Genomic DNA, 10,417 nt, shown 5'->3' on the forward strand with positions numbered 1-10,417 from the left:
CCCTGTATATGCAAAGCTGTGCATTTAAGGGTTAAGTCTACTGCCGTGCATATATATTTTTACCATAAGACTTCAACTCAAGAATAGGATTCTTGTAGATTTCGAAAAAATATGTTGTCGATTCAAAATTTCTGAGCCACATTATGTTTACAGACAAACGTATTTTTTATACAAATGACATGTTGGGGGACACATGATTCCGATGTGAATCATGTCGTAGGATGTCGTTGTTTTCAAGAAATTTTACAGGCGACTAATTTCTTAAATGGAACTTAATTTTTTCTTTGAGATAAAAGTTGAAATAAAAGATCCCCGTCGGAGAGAGACGTTTTCAAAACATCCCCAAAAATTGTCTTTTGGAGTATGAAGCTTCAAAGTTTACAAAGTCATTGGTTCTACATGTATGGTTTGTGCAACAGGCTTTAATGGTTATTGTAAACTCATACCACTGTCTAGGTACGTTTCTATCCACTATCCTACTTTTAGCGCTACCCAGGAACAACGGCGTGGACGTAGTAGTTTTCTGTTTTGTTTGGAGTGCTTGATTAGCGTGAGTCCCCTTGCCTCTCACGATTCGAGGTGCTTGATTAGCGTTCTCTCAACAGCTATCGCAGAAACTGTTTAAAGTTATCCCCGTTGGTTCGAATGCATAACCTGATTCTCTTTGCAAAATGTGTAACCGTTTTAAGTAAGACAGCCTTTGGTATTGCTCTACAAGCCATTCGAATCCGTTCGATCGATCATATCTTTCCTTGTCGTCGGTTTCTGCTCGAACACGATATTTTTCACGTATCCCCACAAGTAAAAATCAGGAAAAGTCAAATCTGGTGACCAGACAGGTCATGCAATTGGACCACCTCGTCCGATCCACCTGCGTTGAACTGTTGGTCCAGAAAATTTCTTACGGTTCGTGTATAATGTAGTGGCGCACCATCCAGTTGAATTCACATTCTTCGCCTTGTCTTTATATCGACTTCTTCGAGTAAAACAGGTAAGTAATCCCTTAGTAATTCCAGAAAGTTATGTCTGTTCACATTCTCATAAAAAAATGTAGACCAATTAGATAACCATTAATGATTCCACACAAACCATTATACTCCAACGGTGTTGATTGCCTACTTGTCTATACCAATAAGGATTGACATCTGACCCAGTAATGACAATTATGTCTGTTCAATTCTTCGGTATTTTTAAATGTCGATTCATCAGATAATAGAACGTATTTGAAAAAATCTGCATCATGTGCAATCATCCGTTCAACCCATTTACAAAACAGTAGGGGAGACCGGGGCTAGTTGTCACACTTTTCAAATACTGATTAAAAAAAAATGTTAGCAATATTTTACAATATTGTATACTATTTTATAATGTAGCTACATCCTTTAGGTGTAAGAAAAAAATATTAGACTTGTATATATTTATACACAAAAAGACGGACATTTTTTTTAATTCGATATTTTGACGTTTTAAAACACTCTGAACATATTAGCATCAAAAACTCAAAAACAATCTTTTCTTTGGTTTCTTCTACCCCTATTTCATATATAATTCTTTTAAATTTAGTTGACTAGACCCAACTTTATACGCAATCAAAGGTTCATATACGAAAACGAAAACAAAGCTTCCTCTATGAGGAAGCAATACCAATATAATAATATTTTACACACAAGTAGACCATCAACAAACAAAAATATAGCAACAAAATTTGAAACAATTTACAATTTTTTTTCAAGATTTTTTTTGGAAAAAAAGTAGTAACAGTTATTTACAGTCACTAAATCTACGTCTTTTACATTCTATTAGATGTGCCGTAACTATTTATATGCATTTTTTTGTCTTTGAACCCCTGGAGAATTAATATATCGGTATTTTTAATATTTCCTGCATACTTTTGGTTGGGACGGTACCTCCAGAACATCCTTAAATAAATAATTTGTGCGACTGACGCTTTTAGTACATTCAGCTCTTCAATTCAGAAAATATTCTAAATAATTTTTAAAATTATACAAACTATATTAAAGCAATTTTCAATAATCAATATACAGCAATATTTGCTTCTATCTGATTGTATTAATAGATCAGTTCGATACTAATGCAAATATTATTCAGATATAGGAAATGAATATATCAGATAGAATATATTATAGATAGAAATTGTGTATTATTGTGTTATGTTAATGAACGAATATATAGATGGTAAATATCCGCAATGTTATTACACATTTCTTCTATGATTAATTATTATGACGGTTTTTAAAAATATGAATTGTAATTGTACCAATAAAGATAATAGTGTACATTATGTGATATTGTATATTGAATTTTCATAATGTGTATATTATGGAAATTTTATAAACATTGTACTAAATTTAAGACTGCAATTAGAGATTTTAATTACATTGTGTGTAGCATTGCACAGTATACATATTATAAATAATGTATTTTTCCAGTTGATAGGATTCGAGTTATATGTCAATAAACATTTTGTCAATATTGAAATTTGGGACTATAAAATCGATGTTATATTTTTATGAAAGATGTTTATCGCGCGAAGAAATGACCAAGTGTTTGCTGAAAAAGAAAGAACTGATAGAGATAATCGCGCGCGACATGCCAGAAGCAAAGGAGACCAATGGGCTATATGCGATCCTTTACGGGTCTAATTGAGTGCAGAGATAACACGGCCGCGCGCGATTTCCAGGCAATAACGTTTTCTTGCCTCCGCTCTCTTTAATGGCCAAGCTAATCGCTGCTGGTACCTTTACTATACTCAGACATACTGCACATTTTATCCGCGCGTCGCTATCGATTGTCTTAGGATCAAACCTTTGTCACTGTGTTCTATTCTGTGTAAAGGATAGTATTGTATATATGTAGTTATTTCTTAATAAAAGATACAATTTTTTTTTAGAAAGAAACTTTACACTATACACTAAGAATCGAAAAACAGTAATAGTCTCTGAATTTTCGTTCATTCTCAACTTTTAATCTCAATACGCAGATGCTTACTTAAAAAAAAGTAATGTCTGCTGAAAAACACAGTAATATCTAAAGATTAAGATTGTAAGCGATACTGTCTAAAAGAAATAATAAAAAAGAAATAATTACTAACAATAAGAAGTTTCATTATTCAATCATGTGCGATTCTGTAACCATTACTATTGGTTCTCCATATTCGTTCTATCGCGCGAGTTCAGAGCAGTTCAAAGAGATATATAAGATTCATAATAGTTATTGTAGAATAGATTCCCAAGCAGCATTTTTCGGTTAACTTTCCGACTAAGGACTACTTTTATACTAATCACAACGTTGTAAGCTGTCCAAGAAAGTTATAAAATGTAACTTATAATTAAAAGATAATACTAACGTTTTTTGGACGTTGTCTTAACGTTAAAATTACGACGTGCTTTTTTTTATCATTTCCCCAACGTCAAATTTGAAACAGTTTAAGTCCTATTACCCGACGTTAAGATATTTAACGTTCGCCTGACGTTATACTCTGCACCACACTTTTCGAGCGACTTCAATACGTAATTCCCAACGTAAACCAACGTTTTGTTATCAAACGTTGTAAAACGCTAACGTTGTGAAACGTCGCCTGTGGTCATTTCTGACTGACGTTAAGAAATCGCGAGAAATGGTAACAAATTCTGCCTAAAAGAGAGTAGAGATATAAGTGTAAATCCGACTTACGCTTAACGCTATACCATAACCATAACCTAGATCACCATAGATGGTATTGCATAGGTCGGATTTGGTTAAGATATACGACGCATTCGCAAATCTAGTATAGAATTTTCAACTAATCGATACTTTATCGACATGTTAAGTCAGTTTGGCGACCTTGTTAAGACTTTTAGGGCCATGGCACACAAAAAAACTTAAGTCCATAAACTTAAGCAATAACCGAATCGACCAATCACAGTCGAGAACTTAAGCAGCCATTTTGAAATTTAAACTTAGGACATAAAGGATGAAATTTTTTAAGTTTAAGGTCTAAGGTCTTATCGTAACCAAAATCACACAAAAGTTACTAGACTGTTTACCTATATATTGCACTTCGATTTTCTGTCTTGAAATCACAAGGAAATGTTAATTATGAGTTTTTATATTATAATCTTCCTGTAGATATAAAACGAAGAAGTAAGTTTGTTTTATATTAAATAATATAATGATTACATATGCAGATTAATTAGATAACTTAAATGTTAAATGAATTTTATAGGTTATACAGGTTATTTGGTTGTAAGAAGAAAATTTTTAATTAAATGGAACACTCATATTCACATAATTTATTACATGATATGAATATGGATTGTCAAGTCCAATTTGAAGAAAATATGGATAATCAAGTCCAATTTGAAGAAAAAACAAGTGATGAACTACTAATTGATGCAGTCAGGGGATACCCTCATCTGTACGATACATCTTTAAAGGAATATAAAGATACTAAAATGAAAGAGAATTCATGGCATGAAATCTCGTCAGTTATGAATATGTCAGGTAAAATATTTTATTATTTAATTTAATAATTTTCTAAATTTATATTTATATATGTATATTTATTGTAGTTGATATTTGCCAAACTCGTTGGCTACGCTTGCGTGAACGTTTTACCAAAGAACAACGTCTTCAAGAAATAGAAAGTCGAAGTGGCAGTAAAGCAAGTCATTGATCAGTATTTTCTCTTTATCAGAACATGATATTTCTAAAAAATTATATTAAACGAAGAAAGTAAGTTTAAAATCAGAGTAATATATATATGATTATTACATTGTTTTATATGTATACATACATATATATATATATATATACACATATATGTCTACATATATTAATTTTAAATTTCAGATCATATACCAATGTGGCTAAAAAAAAGTAACTGATATGTCAAATGTTTGTGTCAATACTACTTCGCATTACTTGAATACACTTGCAGATTCTAATTCAACTCTTCCTTCTTCAAATTCTAATATTGTGCGCAAAGAAATAACACCAAAGACAATCTTTCCTTAGCATTCTCAAGAAACCAATTTGCAAACTGTAAAAAATGTAGTACATAATCCTTGCATCTCACAAAATAATAATATAATTGAAATAGACAATGATGAATCATCTCCACCACTTCAAAACGAACTTAATAATTTTTGTAAGATGAAAATGTCTGCAATGTCAAATTCCACTTCACCATTACTTACATTTCAAACAGCAAATGCTGCATCTGTTTCAAATTCTTCAACATTACAGTGCCCAATAGTAAATGCTGCATCAATTTCAAATTCAATTTCATCAACTTCTACAGTACAAGCAGCAAATGAAGCATCCATTTCTAATTCTACTCCATCTCTTACTTTATCTTCTGCATTAAAAACAAATACTATATTACAGAAAGATACTGCATTAATTTCAAATAGTATTTCATCATCTCCTACATTACAGACACCAAATGTTTCATCTATTTCAAATTCTCCATCATCATCCCCTACATTACCAAAGAATATAAGAAACTCAGGTAAAATAAAAAATAAAAACATCACACACTTAGAATCATCACTTGCATCTTTAAGTAATGTTCTTCAAAACCGTTTTGCTAATTCATCGCATTCTACTGAAAAGAAGGAAAATGCTTGGGATTTAAATCATTTAACGCCAGAGAAAAGTTTTGGTTTGTGAATAGCTGTTGAATTAGAACGAATACCTGAGCCGGAAAAAACTAAGCGAAAACAAGTAATTTCAGAAATTTTATGGAGACCATACATACATTGATTTCAGTTATTTGAATGTTATGTCTTATAGTATATATCGAAGTGTTAAATCCTCTATAACATCTCCAAAATTGCTTTGTTTCTATTTTCTCTTTCGAGACATTTCTTTTTAATGTAATATTTTGTTTTATATTTTATTTCCTTATAAAAAATTTTTATTTTTCACATTTTAGTCACATATTTCGTATTTTAATTAATTTAGCTTGTAAAATAATCTAAATTAATAGATTATTTGCATTCCTTATGAGACTAAAGACTTTATTGAATTAGTTATAACATGATATGTTTTATGTATTTTCAGTTGGCATTTTATTTAGTCTCTAAGATATTTATATAATTAAGATTAAAATTAATAGATTATTTTTGTTTGATCTTATGAGACTTATCTTAATTTATATAATCTTATTTCGCATTTCGTATTTTATGTTTAATTCTTAATCACTAAGGTATCTAAATTAATAGATTATTTGTATTCCTTATGAGACTATAGACTCATCTTTATTGAATTAGTTATAACATCTTATGTTTTATGTATTTTCAGTTGGCATTTTATTTAGTCTCTAAGATATTTATATAATTAAGATTAAAATTAATAGATTATTTTTGTTTGATCTTATGAGACTTATCTTAATTTATATAATCTTATTTTGCATTTCGTATTTTATGTTAAATTCTATTTAATCACTAAGGTATCTAAATTAATAGATTATTTGTGTATGTTATGAGACCAAAGACTCATCTTTAATAAATTTTATTACCTATACATTTTATGTTTAATTTAATTTAGTCTCTAAGATATAAAAATTAAAAGATTATTTATTTTTTGTCTTATTCTTATAGATTTTTTTTTTAATATATGTTTAAAAAGGATATTAAAATTGTGAAAAAGAAGTAACCCAGTATATTTTTTTCTCCAAAAAAATAATTCTTCATAAATTATATACCTATATAGGTATGTGTGTTTGTGTCTCAACAACAATACATTTTTATGCCATTACTAATAGATATATTTTTAAAAATAATTTAATATACATGTATATATTTATGTAACATTTTTGAAATATGTAAACTAATATGGCATCAAAATGTATGAAAATAAAAAATAATTATTGTTTAAAAGTGTTACAAGAAATGAAATGCCAAGCCAGAATATAAAAGAAACTGATATTATCTTAATGTTATAAAAAAAAATTTTTTTTATTATAAAGCACATTTACATTTATCTTTTTTCTTAATTATAAACATGTTATAATTTCATTACATTAAAGACCTGATGTAACATAAAGTTATTTAAATTTTCTTATTAAAATAGGCTCATTTATATATATTTATAATGTTTAACAAAATTTACATATAATTTTACAAGAACTTGCATACACAGAAACAAAAATTCGCATGCACTAATATAAAAAAATTATTTTATAACTTTAACTTTATAATCAATTTTTTAGTTTATTTTAAAAGTTGGAATACAAAAATAAAACAATTATTATTTGATAATTTAATCAAAATTATTAAAATTATCGCAATTATTTAAACCTCTGGAAACATATTCTTTTTGCCAGGGAACCTCACCAGCAGGAGTCATTAAATATTCTGCTATCGCATCTCGTTGTTTATATGCCTCATTTGTTGCTCTATGAGCAGTGCTTGGTCTTATCTGTTCTAAACATTCAAAATTTTCGTTTCTCCATATTCCAGGAATAATATTTCCGTCTGTTTCCTCCGTATCAACAAAATTTAAGGGACAATATACTCTATTCGCAATTGGCTGTATGTCATTTTTTGTTTTTAAATAATTGTGGAGTCATACTGCTGCCATTACTATTTTATCTATGTTTTTTGGATGCATAAGAATTGGTTTTCTGAAAACTCTCCATCGAGATGCGAATATACCAAAAGTATTTTCTATAATTCTTCTCGCTCTTGATAATCTGTAATTAAATATCTTCTTCTTAATTTCCAATTGACGGCCAGGATATGGTCTCATCATATTTTTGGATAATTGAAACGCTGCATCTCCAACGAAATAACACGGTGTAGCTATGTTACTTTCGGGTAAATTAGCTTTTCCTTTTGGTAAATTTAATGTATCAGTCTGTATAGCTTTACCAAACTCAGATATCTCAAATATAGTGGAATCACTACTATTTCCATATGCTCCGCAATCAACTATTGTAAATTTATAATTATTATCGCATGCTGCTAACAATACTACACTAAATGTCTTTTTATAATTATAATACAAGCTACCAGAATTTGGTGGCGCTTGTATTTGGACGTGTTTTCCATCCACTGCGCCACAACAATTAGGAAAATTCCAGTCTGTCCAAAATCCATGACAAATTTCAAGCCATTTTTCTGTAGTAGGAACTTGAAGATATATCGGTGCTAATACTTTTACTAGTAAATAACATGTTTCCTTAATTATATTTCTTGCTGTAGATTCACCAACTCGATAAGCAAGTGCTATCGACAAAACCTGATCTCCAGTGGCAAGATATCTAGAATAATAAACAAAAATCAAAATTAAATATTTATTCTCATTTGACATATAAAAGTAATAGATATAAAATATATATGTATATACCTTAAAGTTATAACAAGACGTTATTCAGGTATTAATGCTCGATGGTTGGTTTTTGTTAAAAATGGTTTCATCATTTCCAAAAGTTCATTGAAAACACACAAAGACATTCTTGTATATCTAAAAAACCTCTGTGGGTCGTCTTTCAACTCTTGGAATAATTGATCAAAATCTCCTTGATTAGGACGTCTAATATTAATTGGATTAACCCAGTACTTTCTATTTATCCACCGAAAAGATCGTCGCTTTTTAATTATATAATTAATGCCCAGTATTAATATTAATAATGCTAATAACTCTTCTTCTTCTTCGATATCCATTTTCTGTAAAACATATTTATATATTAAAAAATTTTAATCTTACATTTAATATCAATTTATATATATTATCATACATATATAATATATTCATATATACTTATATTTCTCTATATTTATATTTATCTCTTGCTAATATTTTTTAAATTGCATAATATATTTTTAATACATACCACAATTTTAACTAAATTATATATTCCAACTTATAAATTAAAGTTTTTTCTTGTCAAATATTTATTATTGTACCATGTCTACAACACAAGGTTAGGTTGCATGTGCTACCAGACTTAAAAATTTCAACCATACGGAATTTTCGGTGCTGCTTATTTTTCAAAATGGCTGCTTAAGTTCTCGACTGTGATTGGTCGAAATCGGTTATTGCTTAAGTTTATGGATTAAGTTTTTCTGTGTGCCATGGCCCTTCATCTTAAATTTTCTGTGTGTCATGGCTCTATTCTTTATGGACTATTTCTTAAGTTTAAGGACTTAAGTTTTTTTGTGTGCCCTCGGCTTTTCAATATAGGTACAATTTTGCCTACAGTGGTATACTACTTAGTTTGCAAAAGTCTGAAAAAGTTCATTATTTTATACGAGAAGACAAATCTTAGTAGAATTTATCGCACCTTTTACTACGTAAAGTTTGATATAGTGTGGAACGCTGACTTCGCCATTTTTATTCCTCAAAGAGGAAGGCAAATAATCCGCCATTTTCCAGTATATTTAGATTTATATTTTTTAACGCATTTTATTAACAATTTAAAGCATTTATATAATATCTGTTGTTAAAGTTTTGACAACATGTTTATTTTAAAAGTAATTTTGATAAAAAAAAATAAAAATCTACATTTTGAAAATTTTAGTTATTTAATAGAATATTTAATAAATTGGAATATTTTAGAAGGGATTCGTCTAATTTCGACCTATTATTTCCACATTTATCAATAAAGTGGGTTTTGTTATAAATTTTCAGTGCTGGGTTCGTGTATTTATGGCAAAATTACAATAGTATCAAAGATATTGCGCAAACTATATTTTTTCTCTAAAGCCATTTTAATTGTGCCAAATTGATAAGTACGTATTATGATACATTTATTACACCAATGCCGTCATATGGTTTGAATGGAAGCACGAAAACTACACGTAATATTACGTTGTGAAAAAATAACCTCAGGTCTAGCAGAGTGTACAAAATCAAAGTTTACAAAAATTACTTACACCAACGTTAAAACTGGTGGAAAAAATGTAACCTCAATTTAACTTATATAAGTCGGATCCCAACGTTGGTACAACCTAAATTTGATTCCCCAAATTAGTGCAAAAGAGGGTTGAAACGACGTAACGAAAACGTTGGATAACAACGTTAAGTGTGTTTATCTTAACGTCGGGCGGACGTCAAAATGCTGCTTGGGTTGTTAGCTCAGCGCGTTAGCGTATTAGGCTGTCATTCTGGAATCTTAGGTTCGAATCCCATCAATGTGTTTTCAAAAATTGTAAAACAGTGCGTAATTTTAATTAATAAAATAGAATATATGCGAAACCACGAATATACAAATTAAACTATAAAAATATTAGAAAAAAATAAGAACTATTTGAAAATAAAAAAGAAAAAAAATCTGTTTTTTTTCCGTTAAACTATTGCAACGGAATCATTACTGGTCTTTATCGTAATGGTTACTGTGAAATCCGTACTGGTTACTGGGAGAATGTTCATTGTAGTAGTGCGTAATGCAGGATACTGTAAGAATGAC

At 29.3% G+C, this 10,417-nt stretch overlaps 2 pseudogenes; one reads left to right on the forward strand and one right to left on the reverse strand.

Annotated features, from left to right (window-relative positions):
• The first annotated feature begins 4,239 nt into the window (after positions 1-4,239).
• LOC139779965 (uncharacterized) lies at positions 4,240-5,766 on the forward strand (annotated as a pseudogene).
• A 1,500-nt stretch (positions 5,767-7,266) lies between these two features.
• Positions 7,267-8,583, reverse strand: LOC139779966 (uncharacterized; annotated as a pseudogene).
• Between the last annotated feature and the right edge of the window lie 1,834 nt (positions 8,584-10,417).

The sequence above is a fragment of the Temnothorax nylanderi genome, unplaced genomic scaffold (genome assembly GCF_030848795.1).
Source record: "Temnothorax nylanderi isolate EJ_2023f unplaced genomic scaffold, tnyl_v1.0 TNYL_tig0252_pilon, whole genome shotgun sequence".
Lineage (NCBI taxonomy): Eukaryota > Metazoa > Arthropoda > Insecta > Hymenoptera > Formicidae > Temnothorax > Temnothorax nylanderi.